The sequence below is a fragment of the Oxyura jamaicensis genome, chromosome 1, assembly GCF_011077185.1.
Source record: "Oxyura jamaicensis isolate SHBP4307 breed ruddy duck chromosome 1, BPBGC_Ojam_1.0, whole genome shotgun sequence".
In the NCBI taxonomy this organism is placed as follows: domain Eukaryota; kingdom Metazoa; phylum Chordata; class Aves; order Anseriformes; family Anatidae; genus Oxyura; species Oxyura jamaicensis.
Genome location: NC_048893.1, coordinates 99,868,329 through 99,891,699, shown reverse-complemented (window position 1 = coordinate 99,891,699; position 23,371 = coordinate 99,868,329). Strand labels below are relative to the sequence as shown.

Below are 23,371 nucleotides of genomic sequence, written 5' to 3'. Positions count from 1 at the left end.
ACATGCATTTTTGTAGGTAACTTTAGTCTGTCTTTTCTAATTAAATTTTACCAGGCATCTAAGACAAGCGTTCAGTATCGATGAAATTAGGAGAAAACCCACAATTTATATAGCATCTGTGGTAGCTGCTTACAATTATTTTAAGTCTAACATAACTTGAGAACTACTTTCTTTCCATTACTTTATGAGAGAACAAAGCAGAGCTGATGAAATTTCTTGTCTACAATCATTTCAGATAAATCAAATAAATTACATGACCAAAAGGTTACACAAATTATTTAAACATCTGAGTGAAATCTTATGGGACCCATAAACATTTCTCAATGATGAAACATAACAATAAGAGTTTTCTTTGTGGAGGTTATGCTGAGGTTCCCTTGGATTCTTTATATATAAAACCATAAAAACGGATTCCTGGGATATATATATCAAATGAGGTTCCCTCTACCCCTAACTTGTAGCTAATATTTCACTAAAATCTAATAGCATTACAGCTATAAACAATATAATATCCTGTTTACAGGGAAATGTTGAATGCTCACTGAAACACAAAAAAAAAATAGTATCTAGATAATTTACATACAAAAAAGGAAGGAAAAGGAGAAGTAATGCAATATGAACTACATTTTATAATTCATTAAAGCAATGCCTGCCTATTTTTCAGTGGTCGAGTATTGTGCAGCACAACAGGATTCCCAAATACTAAATTCAATAATTGCAAGTTAAGTTGTGCTGAACAGTTCGTTAAATTTTTTATTCTCACTTTAAAAAGATCCCACTCCCCTGTTTTCATTGTTCTTTGACCGTCTGGTCTACAACAGTTAAAGTGCAGTCTGAGTAGCAGATCACTCACCAGCAGCACAAGCATGGGGCAAAACCCTTGGAGGTGAGCATGAGAGTCCAGGAGCAGGGGATACAGACAAGAAAACAGGCAGGCCTGCGAGGAATAAACAGACCAAAGTTTCTCCATCATCAGGGGTGGTTGAGGAGGTTCCCATCTGTCCTTACAAGCCACAGCACCTTCTCACACTCCTTGTCCAAAGTTCCCAAGCATGACACTGCTTGTCTTTCTAGCCACAGCTTATGTGGAAAGGACAACATAACTTCCATCAAGCAAGGCGCAATTAATAAATAGCTTTTTACCACATTTCCCTTTCTACCAGGTCAACTAGTTTTCTACTGATGAAGGAAAATTAATTACAATAATACATTAAATACCTAAACATAACACTTGTATGTACAGTAGGTGTATGTAGAAATGCTACTGATATATATAACTTACTACTTTATAAAATCTAGGCTTGCATTTTTGAAAAATTAAATTACGGGGTTTCCTACAGAAAGTTTATGTCTTTTAAGATATTTATAAAGTTGTTTTGTAGTGTTTGTATGGAGTGATGAAACGCGTACCTGCAGCCACTATCAGAATATTGGTCCAGAGATTTTTATTCCAGGTCAGAAAATTGGTCGCTTCCCTAAGAAAACATTACTACATATTTCAATATATGAACGTTGCAGTATCGATTATTTATAGAATCAGAGTATCAAGAATGAACAGCACTTCCTCTCCTACCCTCCCCATCCCCCAAGGAAAAACAAACAAACAAAACAAAACAAAGAACAACAAGAAAAAAAAAAAGGAGAAAAAAAAGATCTATAGTATCAAGAATGCTGCTAGACTTTTTTTCTGTTGTCTTGGACATAAATTGCAAATAGAAAATAATGCTGTGCCATTCTGTCACAAAATTATAGATTTAAAACTACTAAATTTCAAGCCCTAGTAAATGAAACTATTTTTTCTTGTCATCCCTCAGGACCACAATGTTATTACATAAAGGAAACAGAAGAATAAGATGTATTGTTTCTACAAGTAATTCTCAAAAACTATTTATGTATTTTATAAAAAGCAGATCACCTAGGGGTTGTTTTTCTCTGGATTGTGCTGTTATATTTAGTCACTCTAAAAATATGTTTTCAATATTCTTGCTTTAAATAGACCTGCAACATTTCAGAGAAAAGCATAAAAAAGTCTGAATGATGGCTGTTTTCTCTCATCCTGCTGATTTTTTCTACTTTCACTGTTGCACTTACACATCTGTACAAAGGAATTTCATTAATGTACATTTTTAATTCTTTCCATGAAGAAAAACAAGAACAACAACAAAAAAAAAAACAAAAACTAAGCAATGGTTTTTGAATTAAGGCAAGCTAAATAATCTTTTGTGGAGGAAAGAAGACCTTTTTTTCAGAAGGGTAAAATGTATCAGGAACTATATTCTTATTAAATCATTTAGGTAGCATACGCAAAGGGAATTTATCAGCTGAACATGTACAGTAAAATTGCGTGACCATAACTTTTACAAAATATGCTTATCACCACATTAGGATGCACACCTTGAATTCTCTTTCAAACAAGTAATTTGCTGTCTAGTTATTTTTTTATTATTATTATTTTTTTTTTTGACAGATCATTAAACAGAGAAACCATAAGGAAAACACCTAGTATTTCAAATATACAGGACTTTTTAGTTCAAATCTAGAAATACAAACCTGTTAGAGCAAGTCCAGAGAAGGTCCACAAGGATGATCAAAGGGCTGGAGCACCTATCCTATGAAGACAGGCTGAGAGAATTGGGGTTGCTCAGCCTGCAGAAGAGAAGGCTCTGGGGAGACCTTATAGAGACCTACCGGTACCTAAAGGGAGCCTGCAGGAAAGCTGGGGAAAGCCTATTTCAGGGAGCATAATGATAAGACAAGGGAGAATGTCTGATCTAACTAGATCTAAATAAAGCATAGATTTAGATTAGATATTGGAATGAAATTCTTTACTATGAGGGTGGTGAGGTACTGGCACAGGTTGCCCAGAGAAGCTGTGGATGCTTCATTCCTGGAATTGTTCAAGGCCAGGTTGGATGGGGCCTTGAGCAACCTGGTCAGATGGGAGGTGTCAGTGCCTATGGCAGGGGGGGTGGAATGAGATGGTCTTTAAGGTCTCTTCCAACCCAACCTTCTATGAGTCCTGAGTTCTTATTGCCAGGGTCTGGCTTTGTAGCAGGAAAATAAGTCTTGTGGATTTAAGTTAATTTATATCTGGCTGCTTAATATAACCCTGCACCTCTAATATACCTAATAATGGGGCTGATTTTTGATCAAACTAAGTTCCCTTTCAATCTTCCTGAAGTGATAAGACATTTGAGTTTATACTGGTTGCAGCTCTACTGCTCCTTGTGAAGAAGAGCCCTTCAGTTTATAATCCGACTGCACTAATCCTTCATGAAACTCATTTTTTTCAGAACTGATGAATTGGCATTCCTGGGATAATCAATAGGGGTTCACAGAAACACAGAATGATTGAGGTTGAAAGGGACCTCTGGAGATTATCTAATCCAATCCTGCTGCTCAAGCAGGGCCACCTATAGAACATAGCACAGGATCACATCCAGATTGGTTTTGAATATCTCCAGAGAAAGAAAGTCCACAATCTCACTGGGCAACCTGTTCCAGTGTTTTGTCACCCTCACTGCAAAGACGTTTCTCCTCATATTCAGACTGAGCTTCCTGTGAACTTCCTGTGTTTCAGCTTGTAGCCACTGCTTCTCATCCTGTCACTAGGCACCACTGAAAGTCTTCTGGTCCCATCATCTTTATATATTTATATACATTGATAAGATCCCTTCTCAGCCTTCCCTCTTCCAGGATAAACAGGCTCAGCTCTCTCAGCCTTTCATCATAAAAGATGCTCTAGCCCTCTGCAGACTCACTCCAGTAGTTCCATGTCTCTCTAGTACTGGGGAGTCCAGAACTCCATGTATGGCCTGGGAAAATAAATAAATAAATACATACATACATACATACACAAAACCAACCAACCACGACCACCACCACCAGCATAAACACAGGTAGATCATATTTTGATGAAGATACTCAACAAAAATTCCACCTGTTTGTTTATTGCAAACCTTGGTTCTAGCCAATTATTTTATTTCACAGTTTTTTGATAGTAAACGGAGCTACTGGAGTGGTAACCAACCTTAACCTAAGCACACCTGTGAATTTCCACATTACTAATTAACAGGTTTGTATAGCTAAAACAGAATCAGATGAGCTGATCATCTATGTTTTCCACTAGTCAGTAGAGATCCAAGATTTCCATACAGATTTTTCTGTTTTCCCTGTTTTTTCTTGGGAGGTAGTCACTCAGCCTTCTCCCATTCTGTCTTTGCCTTTTCAGCTGTGATAATTTTCCTGTCACTGATACTCTTTGGAAACAATACTGAGATGAACTGTTCCACTCACTGATGTTTGATGAACAAACATGGAAATATATCTGTATCTATATATATCTATATATCTCTCTATATATAAATTTATTCCTTTTTACCAAGCTGACTACTTTGTAACAGCTAGTGGCAATCTCTGAAAAGTTCAGCTCCATCTGCCAATTTCACCATATTTTTCCTTAGGGGTATTTATCAGTTGAAAGGCAGCATGCAATTACGAATAAATTTCTATAGCTCACATTCTCAAATACATTGAAAAGTGTATTAATTAAAAACTGTGTCAAACTAATCTCTCATAATGCCTTGAATATATATATATATTACTCAAAAGAGTAATATATATATAACTATAGTTACATATAACATATAACTGTTATATATAAGAGTTATATATAATATATAACTGTTTATCAGTTATGACAAAATTATGAGTACTGAAAATAAGTACAATAACATGCAAGAAAGAGGAAAGAAATAATACAGTGGCTTTACTGAACAGGTATGAAAGAGCCACAATCAGAAAATCCCTCAAAAGTCCACCTTTTATGGATACGCATTCTATGGCGCATGCATGTTTCCATGAGTAAGAAAGTAGCCTAGAAAAATTAATTTGGGGACCACCAGTACAGTCAAAGACATTTTTGAATAATGTCTTACTGTCAAAATGTTTATGATCATGTACCTTCTAAGCTAGAAAGATTCCTGTTGCTTGAATAATGCAGCTGGGGAAATAGCTAGATGAAAGCCAAATATACAGATTCTTTTGAGATATTTGACCTGGCTACAGGATTTCGAGCTTCTTAAAAATAATCCTTTTTTTTTTTTTTTTTTTTTTTTCCAGACTTATTGTAAGATCCAGCTTGCTGACTGAGTACAGTGGGTCAGTTGCTTGGTATTCAGTAGCTTAGTGTACAGCAGAAAGCAGCAGAACGTGTTACAGTAGTCTTCCAAATAAGGGGAAGTTACAGCTCCAGTTGTGCAAGATTTTTTTTTTTTTTCCCCACACATACTCATCACAAGGCAATGATACTGACTTTCTCTTAGAATCAAGAACTCTCCTAGACCAACATAAAATGAAATTGGTTCAAAATACAATTTGTCTTGTGGTTCACTTGGTTTCTTGATGAAACAGACAACCCAAGACAACCCTGTAGCACATTGAAGTCTGCCTGTACATACACTCAAACCCTCATAGTTATTTAGGTATGGGCAAATTGTTGGTAAAATATGAGCAAATATGTTGGTAAATTTTGAATATAGTTTAAAAGTGAGACCTTACATTCATCTGATGTGAATAACCAGCATTGAGACCAACATCATTTTGCCTAGTAGGACTGAATGAGCAGTACAGAATGGAACCAACATCCTAGGCATCTGAAAGCTTTACCTTTAAATAGTAAAAATAGTGACAAGCTTGAGATGTATTACAAAGGAAAATAGAAGATGAACATCCCTGCATATCTCCTGAAGTCAAGTAGAGCTGGTGTCACTCTGTATCCAATGCTTATGTTGTCTTTGAACCGATCCTGTGCTAACCCTGCACTAGTCCTACCATTCATGGCAAAAATATTCCGGTGTGTATAGAATGGCATTTTTGTGTTAGTGTCCTAATGCACACACCTTTTGTATATAGGTGGAGAGAGCATAAAACAGAATCAAATAATTTTTTACATTGGAAGGGGCATCTTAAGATCACCTATTTGACCCCTCTGCCCAAGCAAGGTCAGATAGACCGAGTTGTCTAGGACCACATCCTGCTGGGTTTTGAATGTCTCCAAAGATGGAGACTCCATGACCTCTGTGTCTAACCCATTCCAGTGTTACTTTCCAGACTAGTACTCAAACTGTACTGTTTGATGCTGGTCACAGCCCTCTGAGCCTGGCCATTCATATGGTTTTCAATCTACTTACTATCCACTTATCTAACCCGTACTTTGTCAGTATGTTCATGACAATGTTATGTGAGACTGTGTCATAAGGCTTACTAAACATAAATGACATTAGTTGCTCTCCCCTCGTCCACCAAAATGGTAACCTCAGTTTATAAGGTTGTCATGTTGGTTAAGGATGATTTTCACTTCATAAACCCGTGCTGCATATTCCTCGTCAAATTCTTGTCCTTTGTGACTGGAAATGCTTTCTAGGAGGATTTTCTTCACTATATTCTCAAGGGACTGGGGTGAGGTTGATTGGCCTGTAGCTCCCCAGAGCTTCCTTCTTGCCCTTCTTGGAGACAGACATTTGCCTTCTTTCAGTCTTCAGGGACCTCTCTCACATGTAATGACTTTTCAAAAATAATTGAGAGGTGCCTCACAGTGACATCAGCTACCTCCCTCAGCCCTCAAGGGTACAACCCATTAGACTCCATATACTTATGTTACACCCAGTTTGCTTCAGTACTCCACTGAGGCCAAGTATTCCTTGCTCCAGACTATCCTTCTGGTCTAAGTAGCCTTGGAACCCCCCTGAAGGCTGGTTTTACCAGCAAAGACTGAGGCAAAGAAGGCATCAAGTACCTTGGCCTTTTCCATGTCACTTGTTGCTAAGACCCCTGCCCTACTCAGCAGGGCACTCACATTTTCCCCAATCTTCCATTTTCTGTTTTGTACTCATAGAATCCCTTTCTTGTTGCTCTTACCAGATGTAACTCCTGTTTAGCCTTGTATTTTCTAATCTTATCCTTGCAAAGTTAGACAGCTACTCTGTAATCCTCCTGCTTCCATCTCTTATACACTTCCTTTCTATGTCTGTATTTAATTAGAAGCAGCTTGATCACCCATTCAGACCTCCTGTCTCTTTGCTTGATTTTCCCTACTTTTCAGGAAGGAATTTTCCAGAGTTTCAGCATAGGCAAGATAGAAGTTTCCAAGTCAATACCAGGATAAATAAGCATATGGCCATTCCAGCTAATGTAGTTAGTTCTGCAAGCTGATGTTCCTCCATCCACAGCACTGCAAAGGTGCAAGATCGCCTTACAAAGGTGAGGTCTGTTTTAAAAGTGCCAGAGTAGGCAGACTCCTTGCCTAGGTACACCTCTACTAGCCATGGCTTTGTTTAAGGCAGAAGAATGAAATCTTTTCTTCCCAGGCAAGAAAAACAAAACAGTAAAGCTGCATAACTAGGCGTACTATTAAACACATTTACTCCAACAAGTCAATCTTGACTCCCAGGCCAAGTGATGCAGAGCTATTATATTTGTGTTACTTTTCGTGCTCTTGTAGAACAGACAGGCCTCATTCATATAACACAGCAATCAGTTTGGGGTATTTGATGGGTCCTGTGCATAATTAACATGCTGTTCTAGTATTTTTGTTTGTTTTTAATTTCATTCCAAATCTAAAATAATGTCATGGCTGTGCTACAGGCCCCTGGAGCATTTTTATTTTTATTAAGGTAAGAAATGGTATTTTCATGAGAAAACATTACATATTTGAGTGTAATTGTGCTAGGATGTTACTCGAAAACTCTGAAGAAAAGACGAGGCCAAACCTGATGTGGTCTCATCCATATTACCTAGTAAAGAACTAGTCACAGAAAGGGATGTAACCCACCATCAGAACCACCCTGAAATTTGTCTAAGAGAGAACATTCAAGCGTCCTTCAGGAAGAGTCATGTAGTGAACTAGTATCTGTAGAATGGTCAACTGGTCTCCAGAACAAGGAGCGATTCTGGAAGCTATGGTATTTTACCATTTTACTTGTGCATCCACAGAAAGGGTTTCTGCTAATGCAATCATCTCTGCAAAAAGTGTTTGTTCTATGATCTATGTGTGAGCTTTCTGCCTCCTGAGCATTTGTTACCCTCTCTATGTGCTTGCACAAGATGCCAGGGGCTTCAGTGCCAGAACAAGTGTCTTGCTTGCTCTTCTGTCACCATGGCTTTGCATTCACACTCCTGACTAAAATAGCTGTGCTGGCAGAATCCAGGGTAAATCTGTGCTTAGTTTCTAGAAACAAAGGAAAAGCACTTAAGGGAAGAGAATGCTTGAATAAATTTGTATATAAAAGACAGGATAACATTCAGATCTCTGTTGTTCGGATGTTGTTACGTGGCTCAACATCTGAATTCTTACTATTCTGTTTAGGTTCAAAATCGCACACTTTATCATTTTGATCATTGAGTGCAGTAGCTTAGGGTTGAGATTTCCAAGGGACTATAAAGGAGCTTATATTTCAGTGGGATTTGAGCACCTGATTCTCCCATGATACCTTAATAACCCCAGCATACAAAGTAAGATTTTTGTCTGAAAATTATTTAAGGAAAAAAAAAAAAGTTAAGATTCAAACACTGGAAGTCAGTCCACTGAGACACGTATTGCATAATGTTAGATTATTTTCTAAGATTAGTGATTGCATCACCAAAAACAAACACATACAGGACCAAACTGATTTTATGAAAGCCAGAATCCCACTGGTCATAAGGGGAGATCATATTAAACAAACAGATAGAAAAGTCCACTTTAAGAAATTTCTCCTTCTCCCCAGACTGAAATACAGGATCATCTTTGGGAAGAAAAAAAAAAAAAAATTGCAGATGGCAAGGCTCCGGCTAAAGAAAATCCAGTTACAGCAGAGGAGAAAAGCATATGTTTCAGATAAGTACTATAAATAGACTAGGTACTCTTATGGGATGTATCAGCATACAGAAGAACAGCAATAAAAAAGGCCAGAATAAATGTAGTGCCTTTTTTTTTTTTTTTTTTCATTCCCATCAGTTTCCTGCATGCATTTAGTGGCATTATAGTTTTCTTGCCCATCATATGTTTTAAAATCTAACATTCGATTCAAAATAAAGCTAATTTGCATTGGCATAGTGACTTAACTCACTGGTGTATTATTACTGTGTAAGCAGGTGTACCAGCAACTGCAAATAAATGCTTGCTGATGGAATCCCAGCAGGGTTTCTGATGAGTTTTCATTTTGTTGAACCTTACCCAGGAAATTATTGTGTAAAAAGCTTTCCTCTTAGTTCTTTGCCTGAAACATTATTTAGCTACACCTGGCCAAATTCATAGCAATTATAGTAACTATTCATAGAGGACATACCAAAAATCCCATCAGCCTTTTTAAATCATTGTCTCAAAACCTGCATATGAACAGTGAAAAAATCCCCCTCAGATTAATATGCACAATGAGACTTCTGATCCAAATGCTGTTCGCTGTGTAACCTACATAGAGAAAGATGAAAGCTTTAAGGTGGAATCTAGGTGACACATCACTGCAATATTACAAGTGAAAGTATTTTACAGTAAAACATCGTTCAGAGCAAAAATATTTGATACTACAATACTTTTGGCAACATATTTGATCATGTAATTATAGTTGATTTTCATTTTAATTATTCAGGCTGACAGCATCTCCAAGTATTTTGCCGTTTGGGGAATAAATAGCATATTCAAGTCAATTCAGAATATCCAAGAAATGCTGTGATGGGCTCTTCATGTCCCACATTCTACAGTCTCCTATGAAGGAATTATTTAGGTCAATCTTCCTTACCTACAGTAAAGAGCAGGAGAAAAGTTTTCAGTAAAAGTCTGAAGAAAAGCTATTGATGCTTTTATATATATATCCACAAAAGTAACTGGCAAAAGCACATACACAATGCAGATCTAATACTATATAATGCTTTGCAAGTAATCTTCAAACACTTCCAGGGTGTTGATTTGAAAGTCACCAAACAAGATTAAAATAAGTGTTTTCCTTTGCAAGTGGGCGTTTGAAAAAAAATAAAATCCTATAGATTGCCATGAGTGTTTATAAGTTTTCTTAACTGAAAATGATGAGAATTTACATACAACATAGAAAAGTTGATAAAGTACCTAAAATTTGCAATGGAAGATTCTATTAGAGGCAACAAGTATTTACAAAGAATACTGACCTATTTTCCCCCGCCCACCACCCCCCCACCCAAAAAAAAAAAAAAAAAAAAAAAGACTATACACTCAGGGCTGTAAAGTGCTTTTTTCTTCTTTTTTTTTCTTTTTCTTTTTTTTTTTTTCTTTTACCAGCTTAAAACTGAGATTGCCTTCCTGCTTAATTCCAAAAGGATATACTACTACATTAATTTTACTCACCCGTGATGAGAAAGTCACTGGACAGAATTCCTGCAGCAACAGGAAACATTGACACAGGCATAGTGCTTCTCAGCCACCTAGTCATCACAGTGAAATGCCTATCAGTAGCTAGAAGAACCAGCATATTGACATGATTCACAGTGTTATCATTTCAGGTTCCTTTCAGTTATATGTATCACATTATATAAAAATATAAAAAAAAACATCCTGTGAAGAGTCTTCACCTCACAATTTCGTCTTTAGTACTCACAGCTTTTGACAATGTGGAGAGACTTACCAATCTGATCTTGCCCTGTTGAGAAGCGGTTGCTTGGAGGGACTCTCTACCTAAGTCAGAGTGGAGACAGGTGGCAACACAGGTGTCAGGATGTTTCTGGATGTTACTTCCAAATGCTTTTCAGCTGTTGAAATGTGCCTGCATAGCCTTAGCAAGAGAAGGAGGATAGTGCATAATTACTTGAATATGCACACACAAACGTCTTTGAAACAGTCTTAAATGCTTTGAGGATGTTTCTATGTGTACAAAAAAAAAAAAAAAAAAATACAATTTACTTTAGAAATGTAAATCTCTCGATTCTTTTAGTTGCTTATTATTAACTTGTCATTTTTTCATGTAAAAAAAAAAAAAAAGAACATGTGAAATGTGTCTGGGAAGTCATTATGTGTGTAAGCTTAGTAATGAGTGGGAATGCAATACCTTTTATAGGGTTTGGATTTTTTGTTTGTTTGTTTTTGGCATCACAGTGCCAGTACTCATTTTGGAGATGCTGAGGTAGTTGTAGTCATATTGGTGCTTTGGAAGGGCCTCTCTGTTTCTTGGAAGTCAGCTAACACTACCCTGCTGAATAGCAGGCTGTCATCTGTAAAAAGTGGTTCCTTCTCTTTCTCAGCTCTTGCTGAACACAGCACTCGGCTACATACACTGCCTCCTGCAGGGAGTAAGGATTCCTCTTCCCCTGGAAGAACAAGCTCCTATTGCCTTCTGGCTGCTGACTTGGCTCTGTAGGAAGTTAGCTCCCGGCTCTGTGCTCCCATTTGCCTGCAACCACAGCAGTAGGAGGAGCTGCCACCCCTTCTGCAAGCATAATTTCCATCTATTTAAAGAGCTGTGATTCACAGGCCATGAAAACTCCAAAATTAGCAAAGCAAATTTTAGAAAAGCAGGCATCCTGCCCCTTCATACCACTTGTCCTCAGATCTCACAAGAAACCTGAGTCTGAGCAAAGGCATAAACTCACCAACTCACCAGGAGCAAGGTGAAGACTGGGAAAATGTTTGATTAAGAAAAAACATTAAAAAAAAAAATAATAATTTAGGAGCAAAATGAGAAAGAAAACATGCAAGCAATAAAGTTCATTTAGGTAGAAACAAGTAAGCAATATTTTTATCAGGTCATCCTGGAGAAAACATGATTGCTACTTTGACAAAAATGCATTATTTTAATACCAAAAATGCATTTTATTATTTTAATACCAAAAAAGCATTTTTTATTTTTTTATTTTTTAACCAAGATCTGCATGATAGATGGATTGATTCTTTGTATTTCTGAGCTTGCTAAGGTCAACAAGCATTCCTAACAATTTCTAATTCCTCATCATGACACCCATTATGTTCACCTCTGAGATGTCTAAATGTATTCCACGTATAATGGCAATGTTATGTAAAGTGCAACATGACAGGAATACTTAGAATTGTTCAAAGCTGCACTGTGGAAACAAACCTGATTTGTGCTAGCCATCCAATATGGGATTTGCATGTTTTGGTTTTCTACAGGCACGCTGAAGAAATTCAACTATGTAAGGGCTTAGACATTGCAGGTTGGCTAGTGTTACATCCCTTGTGGCTTTACTATAAGCAGAAAAACAAACACATACAAAAATAATCTATACAGGAAGAACAGGCATGCTGACAGAGATTGTTTGACATTAGAAAAGCATAGTTCCAGCTGCCTACTCTTTGTTACGATGTCTACAGTAAATCTGGCATAATGTTCACACAAGAAACAAAGAACTACTGCAGAGGACTCTTAAATAGGAAAAATAGATTCTGAAAGGTATCAGTTTAAGTAATTTAACTACAGCAAGGGAAAAATAAAACAATTCTCTAAAATCTGAACCTTTCCATTAGAGAAAACAGCTGTGCGAAAAATTAGCTAGCTGTTCTTTGAAGAAGAGAAAAATAAGGCAGCATGTGATACAGGCAAGAAACTTGAAGTAAGTGTCTGCATTCATAAAATATAGTGTGTTTTGCTTATCTGTATAGCACAATGTCAATAAATAAAATAAAATAAACCTACTGTTCCTGTGTCTGAACTTGTCAAGAGATCTGTGACAAGGTCTCCCCCATAGCAAAATGGCCTGTGCTCACAGAAACAAGTACAGCTCACTGGTTCATTGATGTTACCTACTGTTCCTTTCAGTAACTATGTCACAGATGTCATGCAGCCTGGGAAAGTTAGTGAGTAGCCATTTAACAGAAGAGCAAATTGCACCAGCCAGAGAGGCCCTGCAGGTAGAAGAATGGTAACACACATTTTGGTAGTTGAAGGACTTTTAATTTGAAAGGCGTTCCAAAAAATGCTGAAAACAACCATAGCTTATTCTTGTCCCAGATGAGAGGAAGAAATCGAGTTTTCCTTTGGATTTACCACGTCCAGCATCAAAAGTCCAGCCTGAAAAACTCATTGTGATGAACAATTAGAATGCAAAATGAAATATCTGCAACATAATTTTCGCAAACAGGTCTAAGAAAGACACATTCCAAATTCACTATAGATATACTAATAGTACAATATACGTAGACTACACTATAATCACACTATAGGTTAACAATAGTGCTGTAGGAAGATGCAGAAACATTTCTTTCTGGCTTTGTATTGATTTGCATCATCTTCCTAATATCTGCCAAACATATCTTAATTTTTCTCTCACACAAACAGCTTTTATTAAAAGGTTCCTTATAAGAATTGAGATAGAGATATTAAACATATGCTGCTTTAAAAGCAACTAGATCATTTTTTCCTCCAGATTGTAACAAATAAAAATATTTTTTTAAAATATATCTCAGGAAGAAATTTATGAATAAGAGCTGGAGGCCTGAGCTAGCATAATATAAGGTGAGGAGGAAAAAAAAATCAATGTTATTTTATTATTATTATTTTATTTTTTATTTTATTTTAATTATTGTTCTGGAATTCAGATATTCAGATCTCTCCCTAGTGTTTCTCACCAGACCATCTGAAACAAATCAAAATGCAGATTGAAGAGGTCGTGGACTGAGTAGATTAAATGAATGTCAATAAATTGTCACGGTCATATGACATTTATCCAGCATTTTACCACGATTCAAAAATAATTTGCTAGTAATTGTGGTGTATAACTTCTCTGCTTTCACATGCGGTGACTGGGAGTTAGACAAAGATCTTAAAATTGATGCAGAGATTTTGGGGATCTTACATCCATGGAACTACAGATTGATAAATGTATCAGGAAAAAGACTAAAAGCATTAGCAAGGAACTGCTGGACTGCTGCCTTGCTGATTCTTATCTCCATGAATATAGGAAAAACTTTCAATCCTTTCAAATTGGGCTCTTAAGAAAAAAACACACAATTGGGTCATAAGAGAAAAGAAACTTCCGTAGATAAATGATTGGTTAAAATAAAGGAAAAAGAAGGTATTAGTAAAGGGGAAAGCTTCATAGCAAAGGAAACGTCCACAGGGATTTATGCTTTTGCTTTTCAGCATATTCATAAATGATCTGGAAAGAGCATGGCAAAATCTACTAATAAAACCAAGTTGTTTTTGAGCAGTGTTAAAGATGATGGCTGAGTGAACCACTTTCCAAAACCTATCAAAGGCTAACGATAATGGCAGCTGAAATTCAACGTAGGTATATGTAACATGCTGCACAATAAATAATCCTTGCTTGATATATGCAATGATGAACTCTAAGATGACTATCCCCACAAAACTGTTACACTGCTGTATGAAGCAATAATATACCTACAAGTTAAAATTGTATACAGGCACTTCTCTTAAAAGCTTCAAGCAATCTATCCCCCAAATCATATCCTTCCAACACTCAAGAGTATGATCCCTAAACCTGTTAAGTCATTTTGCTAATGAAGTCGTTTAAGTAAACTGTTTTGAGATCTTTCAGAGAAAAATTTAAACTTCACTTCAGCTTTTAGAGTAGTGTGCTCAACATTTGCAAACAACAAACACGTAAATCTGGTTTAATAAAGAGTAAAGCCAGACTTCATTCCAGATACTTAATTCTTTTCATTAAACACTTTAAAAAATATATATTTCTGTGAGATTTTCTGCATAATCACAGCAATGAAACTTCTGCTTGGCAGCAGTGTAAAATAGTTACTTAAACTACCTAGTATAGCTAGTATGGGCTCTGTATCTGTGGTATCACTTGCTTTAAAATACCTTAATGGATCCTAACTGTTAAGACAAGTTCTCCACTCCTACCCCAGGGCAGGGTCAGAGCACTTAGGTTACACACCATAGGCTACACCTTAAGCAGGTATACTTCTTGGCAGGCCTCAGGTAAGCAGCCTTTAACTCTTAAGTCAGGAACCATGGGGTGGCCTGCAGACATGCCAAGCAGCAGCTATGCTCCACGTCATGGGACTTGTCCCAAAGATCTGCCTTTTCCAACCTTGGTGCTCCCTTGTGCCCCCATCACCAGTTTGTGGCCAGACATCACCAGCACTGAAATGAGCTGGAGTGACCTCTTGCCCCATCGCCATCATGTCCATAGAGCCATGGCCACCACCCTCTCACCTCCCCTACTGTTGTCTTCATGGGGACATGAGGACAACTCATGTTGTTTTCTCTGTCATGCAAACAAAGTTGTGCTCTCTGTCATGCAAAGCTTTGACAATGGGTCGAGCTGTCCCAGCAGCCAGAACTTACCCAAGGCAGTTGGTGGATTTGTTAATGAGACACGAGAAGGCTGTTTGCTACTCTATGGACCTGGGAAAGCAGCAACACGTGCACATGATGACCCCTTTGCATGGTGGCCTCACAAATACTTGGTATCTCCTCAATAGGTGCAGCACAGTGCTCCCCAAAACAGCATCCCATTAATTTTCTGTCATGTAGCAGTGAAAATGTCATTTAGCAGTGAAATTCTCTGAAATTCAGGGTTACAGATCTGTTATTGCTCTGCCAGGCCACCCTGTGAATATGTGCCATTCCTGGTCGCACTGCCAGACAACAGCTCCTTTAAATTCAGGCATCCTCTGTTCTGTCTGACTAGTTTGCCACTTGCATTACTATTATTACAAAACCACCGGTAAACTACATTAAGGTTTTGAGCCACCACTGTTTAAGGAACATGAGAGGAATATACTCCTTCTCCTATACAAACATCTGTCTACACACACTTGCTCACATGTTCCACGCCCCTCTTCTTGACTGGTCTTAGAAAGTGAATTAAAAATCACTGTTATAGAAATACTTAAGGTTCGTTTTTGAAAGGTCTAACAGCTGATCACAAAAAAAAAATATGCAGCGGAATATTAATAATGTTGGCATTTGAAACATACCCCTTAAAGTTGCAGAAAGTAGAGTTTGGCCTCTACTGTTTCCTGACACATTCCACCATTCTCTACATACAAGCAAGGAACTTACACAGAAGTGGTAAGGGTAAGACAGACATGGAAGGTACATGGTGATGTGCTCCCCCAGGTACTTAATAAAGGTACTTAATGAACTGCTATGATTTTTATCAGAAATGCCAGTAATCCCATTCCACAACTATGTACCAAGAATGGGAACAGGCTCCTGCCCTACTGTTTGTACAGCACGTGATGCAGACATAAAGACCCAAAGATTTATGGTTCATAATTTAAACTCTTAGATGTCTAAGCCTGCTCCCAGCATTTTACGTTCTTGACTAGTGTAGTCTTGTTTAAGGTTTCGAGCCTTTCATTTTACAATAGTTAATTCATTAGTCAGATTCTCACTTACTAGATTTAAATTTTACCATTTGCTGTTTCACATGTTCTGAGGATTTTGTTAAAACTGATAACAATTTTATGCTATTTTCCTTTAATGCTTGGCTGCATTTAATAAAGTCACAATGAAGTATGTGTTGAAAGAATATACATCTTCATCCACTGTTGCTTTGTGTTGTTCTTCTTGCCTTTTATAAAAGGTAAAGTACTATTATTTATTCTCTTTATAAACACTCTGTTGTACAATAGATTTATGTTGTACTTATATAAAGTCAGCAATACCTGAACACATTGGAGGTATTATGTGTTAAGCACTGACATATATATATTTATATACATAATGTGCAAGTGTCAACATTGCAAAACACTACTGAAAAGAAAAAGTTTTAAAATACAGGGCAGTAGCATTTTTCTGCTTCAAATTTGTCTAACAGCTGAACACAAAAAAGTGCCAGTAAAATACTACTGATGTTAGTAACTGAAACATGCCTATTAAAATTGCAAAAAGCAAACCACGGTGTATGAACTGTGTATTATATATTAACAGAACATATGGAGAAGCTGAATTCCTACCCTGAAAACCTATAAGAAATCAAACTTTTGTTACAAAAAAACTCATTTTGTTTTCAGCTTCACATTGCAATAGGATAAACATTTTTCTTTTCTGTATTTAGCCTTAGGATTATTGTATACCAAATATCAGCAGAAAACTTCAATCAGTTCTAGAAGAATCCACAAGAATTTCACTCCCAAGTCTCTAAACTTGGGAGTTAATGAAAGAACTGTCCTTGAACCTACAATCTATCTTCAGTGTGCTTGCAAATAAGGATGATCCACAAACCAGGAGAACACAACTTCCAAAGGGGCAGATACAATTCTTTTCCCTAACAAACAAGCAGTCTAACCAAAAGTCATACAAAGTTCAGCTGGCATGAACATAGCCACTTTGAAGTGGTCACTAATGACAAACTGCCTCCTACAGACATTTCCATGACAGCATTGGAACATTTCAGATCTATAGTCTCGGCGATAAATAGGTTAGACCCTCATGCATTATCATGGTGAAGATCACTAGGAGAAATAAATCAGAGACCTATGACACCATCCATTGGCAAAATAATTTTTAACAGAGTATGGCAAAATGACCATTTGTATGGACAACTTTGCTTTTGTAATTAAGGACTGTAATTAAGGGCATGTATATGCCCTTCCTTTTAGTGTAGCCATTTCTAGTTTGGACTTTACTTGATGTGAGTAAGCCACTTACGCTTCCAAAACTAATCTAAAAAGATAGTAAAAGGTACAATAAAAAGCGTATGATTTATCACCAAAAGATTTCACTGTATTCCAATTAGATCTTGATATTTTTCACTGATAACATTTTATTCCAGTAATTTCTTTCTGTAGTGATAAGAATTTTTTTTTTTACACTACTACTGTTTATCAAAGCAATGAATGTACAAAGTTCTACAACTGAGAGAATTTACATTTGAAACAAAACAGACAAAAGAAAACTCTTACCATAAACTTACTGTGTCATTAACTATATGATATGGTGTATAGGAATACATTATAATTTCAAATGAACAGTGAAAAAATGATATTTTTAAAAATGATATAATTACCAAGCAACTTGAATAAACACTCAAAAAATGATAAACAAAACCTTCCTGAAAACTGCATCAACATGCAGTAAAAAGAGACAGGTTTTGCTCCAAAACCACACTGTTTTTCCAAACCACAAGAAAATAATTTAGACACAGAATGTTTAGCCTTTTGTGGAAAGATCCTCTACAGAAACATGTATGTTGGTACTCACACACACATATATATATGTACATACGCTTATAATACCAGTGCACAATAACATACTAGCTTATTTCCACAAACCAACCCACTTTTTTAGTACAATATAATCTTGTTCAGAGGAGGACTAAATCATGTGGAGGCTGAGTGAGAAAAGATAATACAACATATTTGCATTCCATCATTAGCCACTGCGCTGTTAAAAGCATTAATAGTGTTGCATCAGTATTACAAAACAGAAGGACATTTTCTTGGAAAAAATTAGTAGTAAAAAGTAAGAGCATTGCCACAGTGGTTCCATGGACTAGATTAATAATGACTGATTGCTTACTGTTGCTTGTAGACAACAAAAATGGGAGGGGGGAGATCAACAAATGAACTTGAGAGGCAGCAGATTCAAAACTGTGAAAAAGAGGAGATTGGTCATACAATTTGTTGCATTGTATCAAAAGATGAGTGCTTAAAGTTTACTTCTTGAATTCAAGTGACAACTTGAGTAAATTAACAGAAGAGTTATATACTGTGGGCTATTAAATATAGAAAAAAAATCTCTGGGTTTGGAAGTCTCAAACACAAAATAGGAAAATAGTGTGAAAAAGTGTCATTTAATGAAACTGGAGGTTTCCCATGTCTACGCATCATACCAAAGGAAATGCAAACATATTAAATATGTTGCTGTTAACAGGTTTCTGACTTTTACTTGCCAACTGTTACCACTGTGCAAAATTTACCTGGGTAATTTCAAGTGGTGTTCTGCTGCCTATGGTCCATCAACAAGAGTGACTTGTCAGCAACATATAGCCTGACTACTGAAACTTAGGAAAACTACACTTGCACCTTCCTGCAATTTTAAGGAAGTGGGACAATAAATAAACTTAAAGAAAAAGCTCATGTATAAAAACTAAAACTAATTTTCAAAATAAAGAAAACCACTGAAACTGTTTTGTAAAGGATTATTCAAGGGTTTGGAAGTGGCATTGCTTTTTTTTTCTAGCTGAGAATATAAAAATGAAACAATTTATGTATGGCTAATGTAATATAGGCACAATGTTATACATTTTCCTCTTTTTCTACACACACCCACACACAATGGTTACATTTTAAGAAACAGGACAAAAACTCCCTCTTTCAATAAGGATAGAAGACGTAGTTCTGTATCCAGTATATGGCCTTAAATTACAGTATTACAGTATTAATACTGTAAACAAGTCTCATTTCATAAGCATATTTTGATGCTTTAAAATAGAAAGGTGTACTGTCCCTTATTTTACTCTGTTGAATACAACTGAAAATGAAGTCGCACTGTTTTACTTAAGCCAAAAACAAAAGAATCAAATCAGCTTGTTTTGTTTGGAGGTTTTGGTTGCTTGGAATCTCTGGAGAGCTCAAATACTTAAGTAAATTGGATGGCACAGTTCATGGTTCATTATGTCTTCTCTGTGTTGCCTTGACATTCAGTCATACATCTTTAAATCTGCAAGCAAGATAATAAAATAAATAAATGCTGTAAGTAAGTCATGAAACGTAAAAACTCAGCTTCCTGTTTCTTTGTTTTATTTCTGATTTTTTCCATTCTATTAAGTTTTTCTTTTGAGTGGGACAGACACACTTTTAGCGCAGATTTTCTGGTGTCTGATATCACAGTGCACAGAATCACAGAACTGTAGGGATTGGAAGGGACCTCGAAAGATCATTGGGTCCAACCCGCCTGCCAAAGCGGGTTCCTCAGAGAAGGCTGCCCAGGTAGGCTTCCAGACGGGCCTTGAATATCTCTAGAGAAGGAGATTCCACAACTTCTCTAGGCAGCCTGTTCCAGTACTCCATCACTCTCACTGTGAAGAAGTTCTTTCGCATGTCGGTGTGGAACTTCCTGTGTTCTAACTTCCTGTGTTCTATCTATGCCAGCTCAACTATCACAGTTGAGCTGGCATGAGAGTTTATGAGAACGTACAGGATCACAAAAGAGTTTTGGATAGTCCAGGACTTAAGCCAACAGGCTTATGAAGTAATGATTCTGAAAATCAATCTACATCTACATTTTTTTTTTCTCGTTTCCGTTCCTGTTAACTGTTGGGAAATGCTGTGTCTACTTCCACAGAATAAGATGCATAGTATATCTCATAATGAAAAGCTACACTAAAGCTGGATACATATCAGTGAACAAATAATTAAGTTCTGTAAGTATCAAAAATACATCCTTTATATTATCATTTTATAGCTGAAGTTTTCTTAAGATTATGCAATATTTAGCTAAATGTTGTAATTAACATTATATTTGTTTTATGTTTATATTTTTAACTACATTTATATATCAAAATGAAGTATATTGTTATTGTTATACTTAATAAAAATGATTTTACTTCAAAATTTTCCATATAGTTAAGCATATTTATGTGTATGTATATACTTTTGTTTATGGACATCATAGAATGCAGCCACATGAGCCTTGCTTACTATAGCAAAAATATATACACCTACACAACACCAAACCTGAAGTTCCAGGACAATGGGATGTTTATAGATGAAGGCCATTTTTCTTCGGTTATATGTCCCATTACTCTTCCATAATTTCTAGTTTCTAACTTCTGTGGGTTTAATGCTGTAGCACTGCATTAATGGAGGACTTTTCAAGAGCCTTAGAATGCTGCAAAACAATTTTATGTATTATTATCTATGAAATGAATATACATAGATTATGGACTTATACGTGCAAATGTGAGCACTGATATCAATAACTTATGTATTAATCAATATTAATGACCTATTGATATTGTATATTTATACAAATGACTGTATAATGAGTTCACAGAGCTTTAAGTGTGTGTTTCTGTGGTTGGACAAATAGATCAATACATTTTATATTTAACTTGAAGAGTAGGATATTTCTGTAAAAGTGTTAGAATATTTGGGAACTTCATTCTATGATGCTGATTTATTTCTCTTTTACGTTACCTCCTGTTCCTTATTAATAAACTAATAAGTAGAAACAGAAAAGTTCAATAAGAATATAATGTGTGTTTGAAAATTCTTTTGTGTTTAGGTATGTTGGGAATACTGGGCGCTGATTTGATTTCACAACAACACAAGTCAAGTTGACAGCAGAGAATTCATTTGTCCATAACACAAAGCATAAAGTAAATATTCAGCCTTGTTGTTTGAATGTTCTGTCTGGACACACTGTTCACATATGACATCTGACTACATTACTTTGAACAAGTTCTACTACAACTACCAACAAGACTTTGTGATTTAAATTCCTTAGTCATTTTTCTCTTTATATCTTCCAGATTTCATGATGTCTCACAATGAACCAACTGCCTTGGGCTACTGCTGTTATAGCAATGCTCAGTCTAGAAAACTGTCTAACCTGATGGAAAGGATAAATCACAGGGATTATCTTTTAGGAATTCTAGCTTATGCTCCTCATCTTCACTACAGTGTTTTGGGTTATTTTCCATATACCTATGTAGTCTATTTTCTGAACTCTACAACATCAGAAATTGAATTTTGAAGAGGAGAGGAGAGGGGAGGGGAACTGGTACATTAAATTATGACTATTTGAACTTAAATTTATTTTTCTTTGTATGAATTAGCTGTACATTCCTCTCTGAGGCCTTACACTGCAGGAGGTTTATGCCATTTAGTTTGCATCTGTGTTGGCCAGGATGGAATATAAGGAAAAGTCTTTATGAAAATGTCCTTAATTCGAAAAGCCATCAATTCCAAGCGCTGTATGGAACTCTGACCTTAACTGTTTAGGAAGAAAACATATTAATTTCGCATTAGGCACTCTGAGTGACAGAGTGATTGTAATGCTAGTCTGTCTGGAGGAAAAGAAGGAAAAAAAAAAAGAAAAAGGAAGGTGCCCGGAGGAAAAAAACAAACAAACAAAAAAAACACACACACACACAGAAATCATAACAAGACTGAGTTATAAATGCATTCAAAGTGATTTGAGTATATACTTACCATATATTCATACAGGCTGCTCATTAAAAAATGCATGTCCCAAGAGTCCAGGTCTCCATCTGAAATGCCAACAAATGCACCTTTGCACAAATGCCAAGTAGAAAATCAAAAATAAATGACCCAACTAAGTAGCATTTAATGAGGTTTAAATGACAAAAAAAAAAAAAAAAAAAAAAAAAAAAAGAAAGAAAGAATGCAGTAGTGAAAGAATGTTACAAAAAAAAATCAGGCAAAATTCCCTCCATCTGGATTTAGTATATAAAATAAAAATAACTGGTAAATAGGGATTCAGCAAAGAGTAAAGAAGTATCAATGAGCTGGAAGAAAGAAATTGATATGGACAGTGAGAAACATCTGAGTTTTTTGTAAACTAAGATGTCCAGGCAGCAAAATGAAATACTGATATAAGATGGAAGAGCAGATACTACAGGAACTATAATAAGGCTTTACAGGGTTTAGTTTTAATTAGTTAAGATCAGTATTTTTTTTTTTTTTTTTTTTTCTCCTGTGCTTCTCAGCCTCTGAACTCTTAAGATACTTATTTCCTGGTTATAATTTCTGGACAATACCACAGTGACTGTAGACTCATGGAGAGGATGTTTTGCTCTTCAAAGTTTTTGAAGGGAAGAAGGGATGAAACTGTTCCAAAAATATAATCACCAATAAACATCAGCAATAAAACATCAATTATAACACTTAATTTTCAAGGAAATACAAAATAAAAATTAAAGAAGCTTAATTATAACACAAACATCAAAGGGTATATCCACTAGAAAGTAAAATATGAAAGAAAGAGAAATAAGATAACAGATACAGACTGAATAATTAACATTAAGTACAATTGCTGCTATTTCAGGTTATAATAGTAAGCAGGTTTATTTACCAAATACCTACTGAGTCAACAAGAGTTGATTTTATGCTGTTTTAAATGAGGTTTTGGTAAGTGGCAAAGAAAAAAAGAAGAGCTGATTGAAGAAAAATACCTTGCATTCAAGTGATCTTAAGTGAATTAAATTTGAAATAAGATTAATAAACTATGGATTTCCATTTTGAAAATATGGACTTTGAGATAGCGGAGTCATTTGAACTTCACGGATGAATGTGTGTAGAAGGGGTTTGGAATTAATTTCAGTAAAGAAAGTGAAAGAAGAGGTTTGGAATTTGTACCCAATGGATAGGGTCCATACAAAAAGGCCCTTCTCCCCTTTGCACCAACGTTACCAGATACATAAAATGTCATTCCTCATGGGCACCTAAGATGTAACTTAC

The 23,371-nt window shown here is 36.1% G+C and overlaps 1 long non-coding RNA gene across 1 annotated transcript; it reads right to left on the bottom strand.

The window, feature by feature from the left end:
• Positions 1–35: 35 nt before the first annotated feature.
• On the bottom strand, positions 36–10,532 carry LOC118160566. Its single transcript, XR_004747573.1, has 4 exons — positions 10,355–10,532; positions 4,938–5,014; positions 1,411–1,475; positions 36–937 (listed from the first exon to the last, which is right to left on the bottom strand). It is a non-coding gene; the product is annotated as an uncharacterized LOC118160566 (long non-coding RNA).
• Positions 10,533–23,371: the final 12,839 nt, after the last annotated feature.